Raw genomic sequence first — 19,119 nt, 5'->3', positions numbered from 1 at the left:
TCTTTAGTAAATCCTCTTTAGCCTACCATCACAGTACACACTCTTCAATTTTTATTTCGTTTTTTTTTTAAAAAATCTCCATTGAAATAGTATTGTAAAAAATTATGCATTCCAAATTTGTACTTTATTTAAAATAATATGAAAGGAATCAGCCCACATTCCAAATGTGAAAAAAATTAACCCATAAAACAAAATTATCATTACTAATATAAAATAGTATTGAATGTCAAAAAAATTATCATTAAATATTATCAAGACCGTCCCATATTAAAAATTTGCTTCTGAGTGACTTAATGGAGAAGAGGCACGAAATTAGGAAAGAGAGAAGACCCATCCAACCTCAGTCAAGAAAGGAGGTAGAGGGAGGAGGCAAAGAAGAGAGTAAAAAAAAAAGGGGGGGAGTGGACTTCCATAAGAGCAGGCATCAAGTTGAACCCCCCTCATCACCCTAGGACACCCCCCCACAGCCTTAGTCACTACTAGCTGGTAACGTGAAAGGGCTGCCCCCTTCAAGTCTTGCAGTTTTTCACATATAGAAACAAATGACAGTTTAACGGTAACTACCATTTACCTGCGAATCTCCCAAAGCAACACAAAATAGATCCATCCCTTCCCACGTAAAAGCTCTTCAAATACTTCAATTACAAAGGAAACAATGTTGTACCTACGTTTTCTATACTAAATAGCACAGTAGTTCCTTTAATCATAGGACAAATGCATTTTAGCTGAAAAGCAGCATGTTATAGTGAAAAGAACACAGGACTTTTAGTCTGAAACCCGGGCTCAGATCCAAGCTTGGCCGTTGGTTAGCTCTGTCTTCTTAACCTTGTTTCCTCACTTACAAAATTAAGGAAAATAATAGTTGTGTGAACTACCTCAAGATGTGTTGTGAGAGGACCACATTTACTGCCAGGTACACATGAAATGTAGGCTTCTTCAACTATGCTGCTATAGGTGCTCATGAGACTCCACGGGACTATTAACATAAACTTCACAAACCTTGTGAATTAAATTAGTTTTATAAATAAAGTTTTGGAACCCAACCCACCTAAGAGCATGTGGTGGGGGAGGGAGTCAGAAGCAAAGGCAGGAGGAGGTAAGAAAGAATCCCAGCGCAGCTAGATGGTATCCTGGTTGACATTTATATTCTACACTAAGCCTTCAGAAATGCTACTGTAACAGAAATTTGCAGGTTACTTTTTTTTATTTAAAAACAAGGCTGGTTAGTAACTAAAATGTCAAAAAAATTATTTTGCAAAATAACATTTTATTCATTACAGTGAAATTCTGATTAATAAATGATCTGCATTCCATCATGATCGACCTTTGACCCAGAGCAGAGGGTCTGGCTGAGCAAGCCACTGGGTGGTTAACAGGAAGATGAGTAAATCGGTGTCTAAAGTGTGCATTTCTAACTTCATTTCAAAGTCAATTTAAAAAAAAAAAATTAGAACAGAAATACTTATTTTAACTGCTTATTTTACTTCTAGGGCCAACAGAGAGGGATAAGTTAGCGCAGGCCCAACTAGGCTGCATATCAATATAATCTGACCTTCAAGGGGAGGGCATGGTTTTTTCCTCCAGGCCTAACGACTCTACATTAGCCAGATTATTTTCCCTAAACATCAGCATGAATAATTTAAAGAAGGCTTTACTGCAGGGTACAACCTCAATAATTCATAGGGCAATATGATAAATACGTAAAAGTTCAGGAAGAAAACAAGACTCTTGAACGGACCTGGAAGTTTTGCCATGTCCCTGAAAAGTACTCTCGGCTGCATCCATCAGACATTTCCAACATATATAACTCACTTGGCTTTTGGAGAAGGGTGTCTATTCCTCATCACCAAAGTAAGACGATGTGGATCCAACTTATAAATGCGCAAACTTTGTTACCAAGGACATACACACTTATCTTTCAGGCTCATCAGTTTATCTCCCAGAAACATTCCATATCCACATTAAACAGTTGTTTTTTTCCTTTATGAAAATGTTTCCACTTTTGCCTGCAAGGCGGTTAATACTAACACTGCTACAGTAACTTCTTTAGGTACTTCATATACACTACTCAAAGCTGCCACAACTCAAAGTATACAGGTAAAACCCAATGCTATATTACTTGTTTCCTGACTTCCCACCCCTCCCCCACAAGAAAGTAAACTCTAAGAGTGCAGGGGATTTTGTTTGTTTTGCTCAATGCTGTTGCTCCAGAGTCTAGAACAGTCCCTGACACATAACAGCCACTTAATAAATATCTGCTGAACTGAATAAACGAATGGTATATTTATACTATGGAATAGTACTATGAAGCTATTAATCACCATGAGTTAGCGTGGTAACAGCTGTTAATGGAATTTCCAGAAGTATTAAGAAAACAAGAAATGGAAGTGTCAAAAATATGACCTTTTTTTGAAAAGTATACCCCAAAAGCCCATACATTGGAGAGGAAGTGGAGAACTTAGAACCCTCAGACACTGCTGGTAGGAATGTAAAATGATGCGGCTTGGGAAAACAGTTTGGTGGGTTCCTCAAAAAGTTTAACATAACGTGTTTCCCCGAAAGTAAGACCTCATCGGAAAATAAGCCCTAGCATGATTTTTCAGGATGACAGCCCCCTGAACATAAGCCTTAATGCATCTTTTGGAGCAAAAATTAATATAAGACCCAGTCTTATTTTTGGGGAAACACAGTAGCTACCACACGACCCAATGATTCCACTCCACGGTATATAACTAAGAGAACTGAAAACATATGTCCACACCGAAACTTGGGCAGGAATGTTCACAGCAGCATTGTTCGTAATAGCCCAAAAGTGGAAAAAACCCAAATGTCCACCAATTGATAAATAGATTTTTTAAAAAGTATGGACTATTATTTGGCCATAAAAGAAATAATGTACTTACATGCTACAACATAGATAAACTTTGAAAACATGCTAAATGAAAAGGCCACAAATTGTATGATTCCACTTATATGAAATATCCAGGGCCGGCCCAGTGGCTCAGGCGGTTAGAGCTCCGTGCTCCTAACGCCGAAGGCTGCTGGTTCGATTCCCACATGGGCCAGTGGGCTCTCAACCACAAGGATGCCAGTTCAACTTCTCAAGTCCCGCAAGGGATGGTGGGCTGTGCCCCTTGCAACTAACAACGGCAAATGGACCTGGAGCTGAACTGCGCCCTCCCCAACTACGATTGACAGGACAACAACTTGACTTGGAAAAAGTCCTGGAAGTACACACTGTTCACCAATAAAGTCCTGTTTAAAAAAAAAAAAAAAAAGAAAAATATGCAGAATAGGCAAATAGGCAAATCCATAGAGACCGAAAGTACATTAGTGATTAACACAGGCTGGGAGAAGTGGAGTCCCTATTAATGGGTACAAGGTTTCTTTCTGAGGTGATAAAAACTGTTCTGGAATTAAAGAATGATGATTAATGCACAACTCTGAATATAATAAAAACAGGTGAACTTTATGCAGGTGAACTTTATGGTATTTGAATCACATCTCAGTAAAGTGAAAACATACACATTTGCAAATGCATACATTAGTGAATGCACACATGAATACATGAATCTATGAATGATGTATTCATGTACGTGCACTCATGCACTCACGTATTCCAATAAATTCAAGAATGATGGAGAACGGTGTGAAATGTTGATGATCCTGGTCATGGCGTATGGGGGGGAGAGGCAGACAAGTGTTGAGGCAAGAAGGAGATAACAAAAATCAAAAACAGACCAAAAACACATAAATAAATCCAAGGCTAGAAGCCTTGAGTAGGGGGACTGGGCAACACTAAATAAGTGTGCAATGAAGTGAGCATGAAGAGAAAGAACTAGGGCAGAAAAATCCAGCCGGTAATTTAACAGAGCACAGAAAGCAAACCTGAGCAACTGTAATGATTCAATGGAGTTTGCAAGAAATTACAGGCTGCCAGAAAGGGAACAAGAACATGGGACAAAAGATTTAAGACAGGACCAAATCCAACAAAGGTTAAAAAAAAAAAAGAAGTATGCAAGAAGAAAATTCAATAGCTCCTGCTCAAGAACTCTTGGGTCTGGTGAGGGAAAGCCAAAACATGACAAGGAGAGAAGCTTCCAGGACAAGAAGGAAGTGGGACTCAGGACTCTCCTACGTGGGAGAAATTGGCATCTTTTGGGAGAAAGTGTCCACCTGTCACCGTTCTGAAAAAAAGCAGCCCCAACAGACTGCCTTAAGAATTCCTGCTGGAAGAGGTGCCACTAGAAAATGGCTGAGTTGGGATTTTTTCCCAAGAACATGAGAAGGGAGAGAGGAAAAAGGGACAACTTTAATTTGTAACAGGTATTTTTTGACAAATCTTAACACTGCTGCCAGTTTCTTTGCATGCCTCTTTCTTAAGCTTAATCAGGGTCTTTTTCTTTTCTTTTCTTTCTTTTTTCTTTTTCTTTTTTAATGTAAGCTCAGTTCTTTTTAAAAGAAGTGTAATGTGGGGCTTTTTTAAAAGAGACAAAGTATTCTTTCCCCTTTAACTTCTGTTTTCCCTAGGCTACACGCACAATAGACAAACTTGAAATCTATTCTCTTAATCTCTTAAACATTGACTGTCCAAACACATCAAATTAAAAAAAAAAAAAAAACGTTCAAGGTAGAAGGTACACAAGGTTAGGAAAAAGGCAGCAAAATGCATAATGCTTCCAGAGCCGGGAACAAGGACGACGCCCACCTGATTTCTGGATGACAAAACAGACATTAGAGACAGAGTCTCCTTCAAGAAATAGGATCTGAATTAGACACTCGGGTACAATTAAATGGCCTTTGCAAGCTGGTGTGCATGACTGGGAGGTGTCCCAAGGCTGCTGAGGTCAAGTGCACCTGGAGTGCAAAGCTCCTGAAGGGCGGGGACTAAGTGGCCCACTTCATACCCAGCACAGACCGCACCCAGAAGATGCAACTTGACATCAAGCCACAAACTCTGCTATCCACTGCGGTGTCACCAGCTAGTGGAGGGAGCAGACAAAACACAGGGCGCCAAATCCTAACTGGACAGGGTGCTGGACAAGTCTGCATGAGACAAGATATGGGATGTCTTCCAGGCAAGGTAGTATCTACGCTGAGTTCTGAAGGTGATAATCAGATGAAGTGAGAGAACATTCCAGCAGAGGGAGACAAGACAGCTGGAGAGAGTTCAAGGGACCAAGAGTTGTTCAGCAAAGCTCAATGAAGCACCTGAAAAAAGGGTGGGGAAAAATGAAAACAGAGGCCAGAGTCCAGTGATGAAGTGTCCTGGACACCAAGCCAAGGATTGGTAGATTTGATTATGAAGACAGTGGGAGCCATTGATGGACTTTAAATTGCAGGGGTGGGGGTGAGATGGTGACTACGAACAGACTGCTATTTTGGAAAGACCTAGGCAGGAACAAACCTCTGGATTTAACCAAAAAAGAAAGGAACTACAATGAAGATGTGGGAAAAGGTAAAAAAACAAAAACAAAAACAAAAAAACACTGTTAACATCTGTACTCATGGACAAATTTCTTTTGTGGGGTTATCAAATTATCCTTTGAAAATGGAACACTCAGAGGTAGCTGAAAGCAGTCAGTCCTCTGAATGTAGAAATGAATATTATTAAGAATTAGAGACTGCATTATTCATTTTAATTCAAGACACTTTTAAAATGTATGTTTGACACATTTTGATATACTGTAGCTTTGTGAGTACAAAAAAAAATTTATAATAACTCTAAATCTTATCTGCTATTAACAGCAGACTGGGAGGAATTTTAAGTACTTCACAGACACAAAAATCATCTGTTACATTCGCTTTGGAACAGACCATAGCCACTTCTTCCCCTCAGCATGTCTGAAATATAATCTGTAAGCCTAATTTCTTGATGATCGTGTTATTTCATTACAAAAGACTGAGGCCACAATAAAGATTTCTGAGCTGACATAGCACCCCCATGGGGGTTCTTTAGCTCTGCAGTTAGTCTATTCAACACCAACAATTCCAACCACCAGGAGGAATTTCCCTGCCTGGGTTTATTTTGTTGGCACAAGCACACACACACACACAAATATCCTAACATTCTGTATCCAGTAGGAAAGGACGATCAGAACAGGAACATCTTTACTAAAGCAAATTTAAGAGAGCTTTCTCGGTTGCCTATGACTAACGACCACAAAGTGAATTCATATTTACTTTAAAAAAATAATCTATATTTTAATCTTAGCAGCAAAATCCCCAGGAACTTTTTCCCAAACAACCTAACAACAAAACAATAGATTCTAGGCTTTATTTCTAAAAATATCTTATTCTCATGAGATAACCAACCTTGTATTTGCCATTTACAATCACCATATAACACCATTTACCATCATTTCATAAAAGATGCTTAATTTTAACACCAGAAAATTATGTCTTTTTAGAAAAGGCAGTTCTTTAATTGAACAAATTTAGTTTTATGAAAAACTCCCCATATTTTCCTTATTTTTCTCAATACACTAAGACGCACTCACCACTTCATTTCAGAGGCCTGACCAAGTCTCCAAAATTTGTTCTCAGCAACTTATGATGCTCCCTCTCCCCATCTTTGAGGAGGGACCACAAACTATGTCATGGAACTGATAAGAAGACCTAGTTCTCTCCCTAGTTGAAGAGGACTACCCCTAGTTGGAAAGACTCACTTAGCAAGAATCCATTAAATGTTAAATTAGCAACTCAAGCTCCTTTCCATCTCCTCCTCCCGCACCCAACACACACACACACACACACACACACACATACACACACACACACACACATTACAGATGGGAAAATAAAGGTCCAGAAAGGAAAACAACTTGCCCAAGGCCATAAAGCTAAGAGAATTTCTCTAGCCTACTGACACTCGTCACTGTTCCTCTACTGAGCTGGACAGTTTGTGTAACACCATGTACAAGTCAGCCACGTGATTTAAATATGCATATGGTTATACGGCAAGTCACGTATTATTAAAACCCCACCCTGACAGTAATTTTGATCCGAAGCAATACTATCATCTGAGTCATCTGAAATATAAGATGTACACTGTCACGTCAGTTATAAGGAGAACCTCAGTTTCAGAAAAACTCCTTCTCAAAACGATACATTGCACTGTAGATACATATCCTAAAAGTTCAAGTTTAAAATGGAAATTTTGATACAAACTACACTTTAATCACAAGTGCTATAATTACCCTGCACTATGACACTCAGATTATTTGGACTTTTACCAAGGCGCATAATGATTGAGGTTTCCTATGGCACAACATTCACTTTCTTACTGAAAAAGTCAAGAAAATCCCTACATAACTGGACTATACACAGGCAATTAAGAAGCATTCTCCAGCTACCAAAAGTTGCTCAGTCCTAAAGACTGCTTGGTGCATACTAAATCAGAGGGGCGGAGACAATTTTATAGAGGGAAAAAAATACTGATCAGCCATTTCTTTACAGAAACAATTTTATACAGATCAAAACTCTACTTCTACTTACATCATATATACTCTTCTATATCGTGTGGCTACTTTACAACCTATATGTATTATGCTGCTATTCACTGCTGCCTAAGTAGAGTACAGCTCTGATTTCATCTCAAGATGCATCTTGGGTGACAGCAAACGCTGCTGGGCTCTGCAACATTTTTTAGTTTCTTGAATCTGTTGTAAACTCAGGAAACACTGTCAGTGGCTTGAGATGCCCTTTTTACAACACATTTTTCCCTGTAATCAAAATAGGGCACCGAATTTATGGTAATTTTTCCCGGGCCCTGCCGTCCGTACTTGCTCGCAAATTATCAAAAGCATCAACAAATCAAGTTTCTCTGCATTTGAATGGTCACAGGAATTCTTAGTCTTGTACATAGGCTGGAACTACTTGGAAACTGATTTCTCTTCCAGGTATCTCTGGGGAACTGCTCAAGAACTCTCTGGTCTTAAACGTAACCACTTAAGCCATACAATTACCAGGTTGAGGGAAATGCAAAAATTTCCTCAGCAAAAACACCGATTATTCATATCTAACTTGATGCAATTAACCAGGTCTCGAGAAAAAAAAGACATTCCGCCTGCTTTGGGCTAACCTCCCAGCGGAGCGTGGCGAGGCAGCGGGTGCGGGCCTCGGCGGAAGCGGACCCCGCAGGAGGCCCGGGGTCCGCTGCCTACGGCTCTGCTCCCCGCTCCGCGTCCTCGGGGTCCCGGAGCAGCACTGTCCCCTCCCGGGGCATGGGACCAGAGGACCAGAAAGGTAAGGCGGCGGCCCCGGCCTCTCCTAGGGCTCGAGGAAAGCAAAATGTGAGGGTTGCGCTCGGTGCCTCGGCTCGGCGAGAACCAGCGGGCTGAGAGCTTAGAACCAGGCCACACCACCCGGTACGGGCGGCTACCGAGTCCCGCGGCACAACTGCGGGTCGGCGGGGTAGCCCGGGAGGGGTACCGCGCAGGCGCGGGACCGGCTGGGGGCCCGGGAGGGGGACGGCGCAGGCGCGGGCCCGCCGGGGGTCTGCGGGGTCGCCTGGGCCTGGCCGCGCGGGCGGCGCTGAGGAGATGGACTGGCCTTCCGGGACACACTGAGGGGACCGGGTCTTGGCTCTTACCGCGCGGCGCCGCCTCGCTCGCTCGCTGGCTCCGGGTTCGGGCCGGGCGGCGAGCTCGCCCGGTGGCGCGGCCCGAATCCGTTGAGTCCAGCCTCAGGGTAGCAGCCAACCCCACGGCGCCGTTCGCCCGGCCCGCCCTTCCTCTCTCGTAGTCCCCGCCCCCGGCACGCCTCTTACCCGCCCCACAGGGCCGCCACCAACTGCGCAGGCGCCCTAAGGCCCCGCCCACATCCTTCTGTCGCGCAGGCGCCTGGAGCCCCGCTCACTGCATTGGTGTTCCTTTTGGCTCCGAGTAGCGCAGGCGCTCTACTACCCGGCGGGCCACAAAAAAAGGCTCCGGTAGATTCTGCGCGCTTCAGGCCTCACCCTGGAGCACCCGCTGGCAAATACTCTTGGAGGCTGCCCCGGGCGCGCGTGGGTGATGAGTGTAGAGCTTCCTCGTCCCAAAAGCTTAACCTCGCTCAAAGGTTCAGTATTCAAGCATTGCTTATTTACATTGTGCAAAGGACGGTGCTAGACATGAGCTAGACTGGTGAAAAAAACACACAAGCCCTGCCTTCCTGGCGCTCCCCGTGCAGCAGGGAAGGCAGACAATAAACAAATAAGCAACCAAAAAAAAAAAAATGAGGCTAAATATGCTTGATAAAGTTAAGGAAGTTCTGTTAGGTTGCAATTATCATACAGGTTTTTTCCTGTGATAGTTTGAAATACATTAGATTTTTACTACATCCTCTTAAGTTTCCCAGGAAAAAGACAACTTCGTCTTGATTTATTTTTAATACATTGCTGGGTCATTTGCTAATATTCTGTTTAGCATTTTTGCATGTATGTCCATAAGTGACGTTGTGCTATGCTTTTGCTTTCTTCTGTCCATGTCTGCTTTGGGATTAAGTTTATAATAAATTGACTGCGTTGAGATTTACGTTTTCTATTTCTGGAAGATTATATGTAAGGTCAGAATTTTCTCTTCATTTTAATGTTTGCTGAATTTACCTATAAAATTATCCAGGCCTGGTGATTTTCATTGGCTTTGTTTGTTGCGAGATATTTGAGGGCATATGATGCAGAATTTAAGCATTCCATTTCTTTAATGGTTCTAAGTCTAGACAGAATTTCTTTTTCCTGCATCATTTTTACTAAGTAACATTTTTGCAAGAAAGTATCTGTTTTGTTGACATTTTCAAAATCATCGGCATAAAGTTGTTAATGTAATTCCCTTATGGTTTTTGTGTTAATTTTATTTTTTATTTCTTTCTGAATACATTTCTAACACATTTACATATTTCAAAATTCAGAAAGCATCCATTCCTGCCTGTAGTTCCTCCTCCCATATGCAACTAACTGTATTCAGTTTCTTCATAACCTTCTAGAGATACTTTATGATTATAAACAAATGTCTAATATAAATAGATATGTTCTTCTGCTTTTTTTTACATAAATGGTAGTCAATCATAAATTCTGATCTGTACCTTTCTTTTTATATATGTATATTTAATTATTTTTTTATTTTCTAAGGTTTTATTGGGGAAGGGGAACAGGACTTTATTGGGGAACAGTGTGTACTTCCGGGACTTTTCCAAGTCAAGTTGTTGTCCTTTCAATCTTAGTTGTGGAGGGCACAGCTCAGCTCCAGGTCCAGTTGCCATTGTTAGTTGCAGGGAGCACAGCCCACCATCCCTTGCGGGAGTCGAACCGGCAACCTTGTGGTTGAGCCCGCACTCCAACCAACTGAGCCATCTGGCCATCCAAGAGCTGAGTGGCAGCTCACTGATTTTATTGTAGTTGCAGAGGGCACAGCTTGCTGGCCCATGTGGGGTTTGAACCGGCAGCCCCGTTGCCCAGAGCTCGCGCTGTAACCAACAGAGCCACCCATCTGCCCTGTACTTTTCTTTTTAAAACCAGAATAGCCATGATGCTTTAATACTCTAGAAATAATCAATTATTCAACCCTAGTGTAGGACTAAGGTCATGACTAAGGTCAGACAGCCTGGGTTTGAATCCTGGCTCCATCACCTACTATCTTTATGTTTCAGTTTTTTCACCCACTAAATGGGTGCTGTCATGGGTTGTTGTGGGGATTAAATGGAATAATGCACGAAGAGGGAGGGCTTAGCATGATGTCTGACACCTGGCAAAAATGCCTGGAAAATGTGAAGGCCATTAATGTTACATCTGTCTAGGCATTGACAGTTCAAAGAGAACTCAACATCACTCAGATCCTCATGCCAACCCAGTAAGAATTGTACAGAAGATAAATTTGAGGCTCAAAGAAGTTAATTTCACTTGTCTAAGACCACCCAGGTAGCAAGTGGCAGAAAAAGAACAGAACTGCCTGGTCCCAGGCACCTGCCATCACCCATTTGCTACTGACAAGCAACAGACACCATTAAAAGATTTTTTTTTTTATATTAAAGGGCACAAAGTAAATGTACAACTCAATGAAACATAAAAAGTGAAGTTCAAAGAAAAGAACTTTAGCAATTTCTCCATTAACTCCCCTCTCCCGCCCCCAAAACAATACATCCTTCTCAAAGATAACCACCATTCTGACATCTAACTCAGGATTAGTATGGACTGATTTTGAACTTTAAATCAAAGGAATCATATTGCATCGGTTTCCTAGGGCTGCTGTAACAAATTACCACAACCTTGGTGGCTTAAAACAACAGAAATGTATTGCCGTACAGGTGTGGAGGCTGGAAGTCGGACATGGAGCTGTCGCCTGCAGCTCTGAGCTTCCTCTGAAGGCTCTGGAAGAGAATGCATTCCTTGCCTCTCCCGCCTTCTGCCAGCTGCCTGCCAGCTGCCTGCGTTCCTTGGTGTTCCTTCTCCCGTGGCTGCATCACTCCAATCTCTGCCTCCATCTATGGCTTCTCCTCTGTGGGTGGGTGTGTGAAATCTCCCTCTGATTCTTTCTCATAAGGACACTTGTGATGGCATTTAGGGCCTGTCTGGATAATCCAGATGATCCCCCATTGCCAGATCCTGAATTTATCACATCTGCAAAGACCCGTTTCCCAAATAAGGCAGCATTTACAGGTTCCAGAGGTTAGGACTTGATATCTTTGGAAACCATTATTCAGCCTACCATAAGTATTTATTTTGGAGAGTCTGCCTTCTTTCACTCAACATTAGGTTGTGAGAGTCATCCATCTTTTTGCATGTGTCTGTGGCATGCAAAGTGACTCATATTTTGGTGGCTGTGTGGGATTCCATTGTATGAATTTGCCGTACCATGGTTTATCCATTCTACTATTGATGGACATTTGGGTTGTCTCCAGTTATAAACTACTAGTGGAAAGAAAATTGGATGAAGCAAAATAGAGTCCTGGTGTCTCCAATGGAAAGCTATGTGTTCTTGGAACATACCCTTGTAGGTTATTATTCTGATTCTGTGGGGGCTCTGGGCCTATTTTTGTCTTTGAGCTCTTTTACAATTCTGTAAATTGTGGAAAACTAATGTCAATGCAAATAATTCTTATCTGAGGACAATCCTCCTCCACAGTGGAAAAGCCAGTTTGCCTCCATTTGCAAGTTTATTTCAATTTTTTTGATCTATAAATGTGTCTGGCTTTTGAATTCTCCTTTGAACTGATGGTAACATTTTACTGGTCCCTTCATTTAATTGAGGAGTTAAGGGAACTTCTTGATACATGTTTATTTTATACTTGTATGACAGTCATGATTTTACATTGTTTTATTTTTTTATTTTTTTAAAGATTTTATTGGGGAAGGGGAACAGGACTTTATTGGGGAACAGTGTGTACTTCCAGGACTTTTTCCCAAGTCAAGTTGTTGTCCTTTCAATCTTAGTTGTGGAGGGCGCAGCTAACCATCCCTTGCGGGAGTCGAACCGGCAACGTTGTGTTGAGAGGATGCGGCTCCAACCAACTGAGCCATCCGGGAGCTCAGCAACAGCTCAACTCAAGGTGCCATGTTCAATCTTTAGTTCCAGGGTCCCTTGCGGGACTCGAGGAGTTGAACTGGCAACCTTGTGGTTGAGAGCCCACTGGACCATGTGGGAATCGAACCGGCAGCCTTCAGAGTTAGGAGCATGGAGCTCCAACCGCCTGAGCCACTGGGCCGGTCCCTTTACGTTTTTTTAAATTACTTTTTTAATATTAGGCATAAAGTTCCTGTGAACATTCTTGTACACAGCAAAGTACTTTTAATGAGCCAAACCACTAAACTAGATGTTCCACCATTGAAATTCCAAAGCATAAGAGCCATTTCCCACCACGCAGGAGGCTGCTGCAGTTCCCTGAGCTGCACCCAGGCCTGTGGAACCCAACGCCGTGCCCTGCGCTGGGGAGGGGGCAGAGATGGCTTCAACTGGGTCTCTAGCCTCTAAAAGCCTTCTCTGTCTGAGGTGGCAGGGAGAAGCTGCTAAGGTGCTCTGGAGGAACCAGCAGATTCTCAGAGGAGGTGACATGTGAGTAGGGTTTCCATAAGGTGAGGGCACATCCGGGACAGTGGACAGCAGCAGTGAAGGGAAGTAAAAGCGAACAGGGCATCCTCAGGGAGCAAGGACTGAAGGTGCAGGGCAGAGCAGGGAGCATGGCTGTGCACGCAGAGGCGAGGGTGGGGGTACAGCAGAGACAGCTTCCCCACCAGGCCTGGGAACTAGGGTTCTATAGTGGGGACAGGGGCCAGCCACTGCAGCTTTAGGACAGGGAAGTGACATGCTGCGAGGTCATCTTTAAGAAGACTGGCTTGGCTTGCACAGGATGGGGAGGGCGGCCCTAGCAGACAGGGGACTTGTTCATGGTTCTGGAGACAGGGGAGGCTGGAGGTCTGGGATGGTGATGGGGTCAAAGGGGAGGAGGCAGGTCTGAGGGTGGGACACACAGAATCGTCTGGACTTTATGCCAGTCTGTGCCTAGGCTGCAGGGCGGGCATCTGCGGTCCCATCAGCCTCACCCATACCTTGTCCCCTGATCATCCTCCCTGGCTCCCAAGAACTGAAGGAGCAGAAGGAACAGGCAATTGGAGCAACGACTGGCCTGGAGATGGAGGGGATCTGGGGAAGCCGGTGACCCACTGCCTGTGCAGGAGGCCGTCTATCAGTGTGTGAGCTCTCCCAGGGCGCAGACTCCACCTGGCCACGGTTACCAAGTGGCAGGGTTTGGGACGCTACAATACCCTCCATTCGTACAGGCCCTGCCATGCTAGGGTCTCATCACCACTGAGATGGACCGAGCCCTGCAGCCCAGAACCCCCTTCATCTCAGTGCCTCTGGTTTCCTGATGATGCTCTCAGCTCATCCTGACATCCACCTCAGTCACTAACTGCCCCACTCGGGCCCAGCTGCTCTGCACCACAGCTGGAGGAGCCAAACAGGCAGGGGCTGCAGGCCAAGTTTTAATCAGAAAACAACTGTTCCCAACAGTTAGCAAGCCATCAGCTCTATGTACCAGAACATCGAGCTCGGATGCTTGACATGCCTTCCTTGGAGCCAGGGGAGCACTGGGTCCCAGGAAATGTGCAACTGTCAGCCGAGTGACAATGTGTCTGCAAGCAGAGATGGGCTGTTTGTCTCCACAGCCCTGCTGCTCACGTTAAGAGGAACCCATGTGTCCTCGTGACCACAGCTGAAGCCCCAGAAGTTCCTTGGGATGTCTAGATGGCCTGCAGGCGGCCCAGAAAAGATACAGGAACAGGATGACTCTGAACAAGGCATCCACCCTGCCTCTTGGCCTATAGAGATCAGACATCATCAGACCCTCTTCTGTCACATCGAGGGAAACCGAGGCCAGTGAGAAGGGAGGGGTGAGCCAGTGCTTCTCTGTGCCTGCTCTGTGTGTCCTCAGACTTGAGCTCAAACCCTGGCCTCTGACAGCCACTAGCTGTGTGACCTCGACCATATTTCCTCAACCTCTCTGTGCCTCCAGTTCTTCTGTGCACAATGGCAGTGTTCCCACACCAGTCAGGGGTGGTGGGGGACTAAATAACAGGTCCCCACTCTATTCAGTGCCCTCTGCACATCACACTTCTCTTCAAAGCCCTTGGCACATGGCAATCACATAGCTAATAAACAGTAATGATGCACTTAGTGTCATTGAGTGACCTGGAGACTGTAAGCATCCCAAGGGCAGGGCCTGGCACGTGCTAAGGGCTCAGGACATGGCTCCTCTCATCATCTCCCAGTGTCCGGGCCCCCATCCCCTGAAAGCAATAACCCTTGTCTAGCTTCCTGATCTGACTCCACCCAGCACTGGGGACCAGAGTGGCGGGGACGCCAGAGAGCAGGGACTAGTCAGATAAAGGCATTCCAATGCAACGTGCCTGAGGCTTAAGTAATAGTCATCCGCCTGTGCCTGCGTTGTCGGGCACCTCCCAGTGTCAAGTGTCTAATCGAGTCTGTGTTTTACAAGTAAGGAAAGTGAGGCTCAGAGAGCTAAGTTACCCAGTCTTCTAAGACGTGGCCTCTATATCCTAGGTATATGACCCCAGCTGGTGTTGCAAAGGAGCCTCCTGGGAATTCTGCACACGTCCCAAGGCTCTGGACATGCCTGCATCTCCTCTGTGAGAATCATTTCCAGGACTTGCAGCCCTTTTGGAAAAATTCCCCCTTTGAGGGGGATATTTTCACTCTGGGGATATTTTAAGCAAACGGGTGAAAAGAGAGGGGGATAACAGTGCATCGACATCCTGTTCTGAACTCAAAGCTCAGCTCTAATAAATAACACTGCTTTTGCAGGAAAACCTGAAGGCAGTTTAGAGGTTCTACAAAGATCTGAAGACAAACCTATTGAGAAAACATAAAACCACCCTGGGGAACTAATTTAAAACTGGTCAGCAGGCCATGCCTGATAGCAGCCAGGGGAGGAGAGAAGACGCGCTGGAGGGACAGGTAGCTGTGTCGGAGGCAGGCAGGGCTGGGAGCGGCTATCGGCTTGGTCCCACAGGGCCCTGGGCTTCCTGTCAGAGCCTGGCTGACCTGGACATAAAGGAAATGAGCGGTGAGAGCGGGACGGCAAGGGCAGGCGGCCCTTCCCAGGAGCTCTACGGGGAAGAATGAAGGGCTACAGCTAGGGGGACTGGAGAGGTCCAAAAAGGGCTGTTTCTTCTTTCTCTCCTGCTTTGGGAGCTAGAAGTGAACTGAATGTGTTTATGGGCAGAGGTGACGGGATTCTGAGCCAAGGAGGGTCAAAGGCCGAGGACAAGGTGTTGAGGGGACAGGTGAGGAAAATGCTCTGTGCTTTCTCACGGCCTTTTGTGGGTAAGATTGGTGGTGGGAGACAAGCTGGAGGACAGCATCCCAGACCCGCAGGCTGGGTTAGTGGGTGTGTGGAGGTGATCCCTGTCTCTGTCTCCCTGCCGCCCACCCCAGCCCTTCAGTCTCTGGCCCCAGACACAGGAGGGACCAATGCGTGCTGTGAGCAGGAATGCATTTGCCAGTGGGAGGACAGCAGTGGGAGTTGGAGAGCCAGGATCTGGCCATAGTGTCTTGTCTTACTAGCTGGGTGGACTGTGTTAGTTCCTAAGGCTGCCATAACAAGTAAGCACAAACTGGGTAGCTTAAAACGACAGAAATGGGTTCTCTCACAATTCTGGAGGCTGAAGTCCAAAATCGAGCTGTCAGCTGGGTTGGTTCCTTCTGGAGGTTCTGAGGGAGAATCTGCTCCATGTCTCTCTCCTGGCTTCTGGAGGCTGCGAGCAGCGCTTGGCGATCCTTGGCTGATAGACCCATCACCTCAGTCTCAGCCTTTGTCTTCATACGGCCTTCTCTCATGCGTCTCTGTGTCTTTTCTGTGACTTATAAGGACACACCCCAATCCAGGATGATTTCATCTTGAGATCCCTACCTTAATGATTTCTGCAAAGACCCTTTGCCAAACAATGTCACATTATAAGGCTCCAAGTGGACATGTCTTTGGGGGGGGGGACACCACTTACCCATGACAGGGATCCTGGAAGAGCCACTTCCCCTTTGAAAGGCCTGGGATTGTCTGAACATGGGGACGCTCTCACAAGGAGAATCAGAGGGAACGACGGCCGTGAGCCACCTTTAGGGATCACATGGTCCAGCTGGGACAGGCACGTGGTTTCCGTTCTGAACATCTTGAGAGCAGTGGCCACACACCAGCAGGGCCAGCGGCCGCAGCACGCACCTCCTGGCTGGGCACACCGATCCTTCCAGCAACCAGCCTTCTTTCCCAGTTTGCAACTGCTCTATTGTGGTTAAGAAATCCTCATGGCCCCGAGGTCTCGCCACCCCTACCTCGTTTTGGGGTCAGTCCTGCCCAACCTCTCAGGCAGTACTGTTGTTCCTCATCTGCTTGGCCTGGGAAGCACAGGCCAAGACCCTGAGTTAGGATCTCAGAATAATGAGGGAGGGGCCTTCAGACTGAGTGGCTGAGGAGGTGGGAGAGGCTGCTCATGGGGCTTTGGGACCCCAAAGAATGACATTGCCCGGGGAACCTCTACAGTGAAATAAGCAAGTTCGTGGGCTGCAACATGAGATGACCTTGCATGGGACATGCCTGGGCTGTGTCTATGGTTAGGTCACCTGGAGGCCCCTCAGGAGGACTGTGAATTGAAAGAGATGCAAGTTGACAGAGGAGGAGGAATATTTGCCTGAGACACTCACTGGTGTGGCCTGGATGACAGAGGCGACAATCCCCTACCCTCTATGTAGTCAGTCAACACCCTGGGATCCTTCTGAGGGTCGTGAACATGGAGGAGCAAAGGGAGGACTTGGGTTCCAAGCTCGGTTCTACATCCAGGGGTTGGAAAGCCAAAGGTCATTGTATTAGGCAACTCAGGTTGCCATAACAACCACCACAGACCAGGGGGCTTACATGACAGACATGTATTTTCTCACAGCTCTATAGAGGCCAGACATCTAAGGTCAAGGGCCATCAGGGTTGGTTCCTCCTGAGGCCTCTCTTCCTGGCTTGCAGATGGCCACCTTCTCACTGTGTCCTCATGTGGCCTTTCCTCTGAGGAGAGGGGAGGGGAGGGGAGGGGAGGGAGATAGCCCTGGTGCTTCTTCCTCCTCTTATAAGGACACCGGTCCTATCGGATTAGGACCTCCACTTAACTTTACCTCCCTAAAGCCTCTATCTCTGAACATGGTCACATTGGGGTTAGCGCTTCAACATATGAATTTAGTGGAGGGACACAATTCAGTTCATAAAAGCCATGGAGTGGTAGAGTCCGGAAACCTCCAGGGCAGCCAGGAAGGGTAATGCCAGCTGGGCAGGAGAGGGGTTTGCTGTACTCTGGCACCCAGGTGGCATCACCAGGAGGCAGGTTTAGCACGAGGTGGGCTGAGGCTCAGAGGCCAGAGGCCACCCTGCCAGGGAGGACAGGGCTCCTGTAGCTGCCACACACTGACTGGGAGCCCCAGGTGTCTTCCCCTGGCTGTTACCAGATGAGAGCGACTACTTGGGAAATGCAGCTCAGGAGAGGAGTGTTTGTCTAGCGAACACAAAGATCATAAATGCCTTAGCTTGTTCCAAATAACTTCTGATCACCACCCCCTTGACATTGTTTTCGAAAACAGAAGAAACAGCCATTCCCCTCTCCCCATTGTTCTTCTCTCCTCTGGCCCCATCTCCCCCTGGAGCCCAGCGGCAGGGCAGGGGAGGTCGGGCTCACTGGGGCACGAGGCGGCCACAGATGGGCGTCAAGACAGCAAACCCAGAGAGGGGGACCATCCCTACCACCCCAGCAGGCAACACTCGTCGCATAATTTCAATGGTAGGTATATCCATCACCTGCTTCCCTCTGGATGGGTCTGGATTTCCCATGCTGGCCCCTGGGGCCATGCCATGGGGTCAAAAGGTCTGTCTGTCTGTGGTCATTCAAGCCCTGGAGCCCCTGGGGAGTCCCCAGGTCTGGGGCGGCCACCATTCTGGTGCCTCCTCTTTTGGTGGCGGCTGAGCTGGCAGCTACTTGAGACCTTAGTGTGTTTAGGCCCCACTCCTCAGGCCTCCTCTTTGGCCATTCGAACCTGCACATCTCCAGCTGCCGGGCTTGTTTTCACAGAGTAAAAACCCTAAGGAGAGTTCATGGTCAGGGCTACTCAGTTCCACCCACAGGCAGGGAATAGAAAAGTAGTTGGCACGTGGACTGAGCCCTGTTGCTTTAGCTGAACTGGCTAGAGAAGCCCTGAGCCCTTTCTCGGGACACACGTGGCTTAGGGCACTTGGCTCACCTCTTTGGGGAGCTCTTAGCCGAGCAGCCTCCTGAAGCAGCTGGTTTCCTTTCCAATCTGGACACATCTGATAGATGCGACAGGGCCATTTTCTAGAACACTTATGTGGGTTCCTGTTTGTCAGGTCGTAAATGGCCTTTCTGTACTGGGAGAACTGGGGTGACGCAGGACTCTGCCTGGCAGCTGACCCACTGCTTTCTCCTGGTCACACCGAGCTCTGTCCCGCACACCCTCCAGCGTGGGACAGTCCCCCTCACCTGGGGATGGTCCTCAGCCCCGATCCTGCCCACTGACCCATGGCAGAGGCTCCAAGAAGCCATTTGGGCTCTTCAAGTGCTAGGTGTGTCTGTCACCCCCTCAC

At 46.4% G+C, this 19,119-nt stretch overlaps 1 protein-coding gene across 2 annotated transcripts in view; it reads right to left on the bottom strand.

Annotated features, from left to right (window-relative positions):
• SPECC1L (sperm antigen with calponin homology and coiled-coil domains 1 like) overlaps window positions 1-8,753 on the bottom strand; it is a 128,009-nt gene extending 119,256 nt beyond the window's left edge. The window contains exon 1 of one of the 2 annotated variants that reach the window (XM_033097586.1): window positions 8,594-8,753. The gene's annotated coding sequence lies outside the window, so the exon portion shown is untranslated. The remainder of the gene's footprint in view (window positions 1-8,593) is intronic. The other variant, XM_033097587.1, reaches the window with a different exon arrangement.
• Window positions 8,754-19,119: the final 10,366 nt, after the last annotated feature.

Source organism: Rhinolophus ferrumequinum, chromosome 25, assembly GCF_004115265.2.
Source record: "Rhinolophus ferrumequinum isolate MPI-CBG mRhiFer1 chromosome 25, mRhiFer1_v1.p, whole genome shotgun sequence".
Taxonomy (NCBI): domain Eukaryota; kingdom Metazoa; phylum Chordata; class Mammalia; order Chiroptera; family Rhinolophidae; genus Rhinolophus; species Rhinolophus ferrumequinum.
This window is presented reverse-complemented; position numbering and strand designations above follow the sequence as displayed.